This window comes from Salmo salar, chromosome ssa14, assembly GCF_905237065.1.
Source record: "Salmo salar chromosome ssa14, Ssal_v3.1, whole genome shotgun sequence".
In the NCBI taxonomy this organism is placed as follows: Eukaryota; Metazoa; Chordata; class Actinopteri; order Salmoniformes; family Salmonidae; genus Salmo; species Salmo salar.
In genome coordinates, this window is record NC_059455.1 from 91,471,445 (window position 1) to 91,473,763 (window position 2,319).

Below are 2,319 nucleotides of genomic sequence, written 5' to 3' on the forward strand. Positions count from 1 at the left end.
AGTCTGACAATTTTTCACGGTGTGAGTGAGGACAATATTATTCCATTTCTATTGTTGTCCCTTCTATTCTTTATATGGACTGGAGAAATGAATATCCTCCATGTTATTGTTAAACTCCATGTTACTTGGTGATCTCCTACTAGCTACGTCAGGAGAGTCTGAAAAATCCAAACTAATCGTAGCTAGCCGACTTGTCCATTACCTTCAGCCGGCCGGTGCAGGTGTCCATTACCTTCAGCCAGCCTGTGCAGTGAAATATAGCCGTGTTTCGCAGCTGGAGTCTCCTTTCATGAGCTGCTTCTGAAAGCAAAATACAAAGTGATCTGCTCTTGCTGACATGTTTCTGGACCAAAGCCTTGAGATAGTAAGCAAGTTACCAACCAGGTTCATGCTAGAATGCCAGCCGTGAAACCATAAAAAAGACCACCTGTTAAAATATTTAAAAGTGAAATAGTGATATAATCATTTACACTTTATACAACCCATCATCGCCCATGCAGTCGGCATTCTTAGTGTGTCCGGCTCATCTCATTGGCTAAAAGGGGCTTATTGAATTAAAAGGCATAGTGCATGACTTATGAGTGTTCATGGCTACAGTAAACACATTATTTGGCAATCAGGAGAAATGTCTTAAAGTCACAGCTAGGTTTATAAAATATGGCATACTCAATATCTTAGTTTTATTAAACCTGCTGGTTTTGAGTAGTGCTGAAAATGACTATCAAACTACACTGAACCAAAATATAAAATGCAACATTTAACAATTTAAAGACTTTACTGAGGTACAGTTCATTTAAGTCAAATCATTCATTTGAAATAAAGTCATTAGGCCCTCATCTATGGATTTCACACAACTGGGAACAGAGAAATGCATCGGTTGGTCACAGATACCTTTATGTTTTTAAGTAGGAGCATGGATCACAAAACCAGTCAGTATCTGGTGTGACCACTATTTGCCTCATGCAGCGCGACACATCTCCTTCGCATAGAGTTGATCAGGCTGTTGATTGTGGCCTGTGGAATGTTGTCCCACTCTTCAATGTCTGTGGTAAGTTGCTGGATATTAGCGGGAACTGGAACATGCTGTCGTACACGTCAATCCAGGGCATTCCAAACGTGCTCAATGGGTGACATGTCTGGTGAGTATGCAGGCAATGGAAGAATTGGAACATTTTCAGCTTCCAGGAATTGTGTACAGATCCTTGCGACACAGGGCCATGCATTATCATGCTGCAACATGAGGCGATGGTGGCGGATGAATGGCACGACAATGGGCCTCAGGATCTTGTCACGGTATCACTGTGCACTCAAATTGCCATCGATAAAATGCAATTGTTGCCCATACCGTAAGCCTACCTCAACTAAGGGGCACACCGCTCACATCAGAAAACCGCTAACCCACACACGTGCTCTGCAGTTGTGTGGCCGGTTGGATGTACTGTCAAATTCTAAAACGACGGAGGCGGCTTATGGTAGAGAAATCAACATTCAATTCTCTAGCAACAGCTCTGGTGGACATTCCTGCAGTCAGCATGCCAATTGCACACTATCAAAAGTTGAGACATCTGTGGTGTTATGTGACAAAACTGCACATTTTAGAGTGGCCTTTTGTCCCCAGCAAAGTGCACCTGTGTAATAATGCTGTTTAATCAGCTTCTTGATATGCTACACCTGTCAGGTGGATGGATTATCTTGGCAAAGGAGAAATACTCACTAACAGGGATGTACAAAATTGGAGAGAAGCTTTTTGTGCATTTGGAACATTTCTGGGATCTTTTATTTCTGCTCACGAAACACATTACATGTTGTGTTTATATTTTAGTTCAGTACAAACCCCACTAACGCTTCCCTTACTAACCCTCAACAAAATACAAATAAACAGGGCAACGTTTCCACATACAGTTCATCTGCATGATAGAGACAATCATGTTATTGTATGTCATTCCAAAGACCTGCGACCCGTGCTGAATTCAACTAAAAAGTGATCCATTGTCATCTTACCATCTCGGGCCAGTATTTATCAGTGGCACTACGGATGGGTTACCAGTGGCGGTTATTTGGTAAACGTGTTATTGATGGACAAAGGATAAACTAGCCTCATACACCATCCTGTCCAACCCTGTAAGCCTGCAGATGAAGATGGTGGAACGAGGTTAGCGCAAAGGATCAAATGTAACGTTTTCATGCAGCTGAAACATTATCATTCATTTACAAGATTAGATCCAGTCAGCCCACCCAAAAATGTTCCTCAGGAATAAAGCCTCAGACATGTTCAGATACAGTTCAACTAAAGAAAGGCAATAAAGCACAGACACTTCA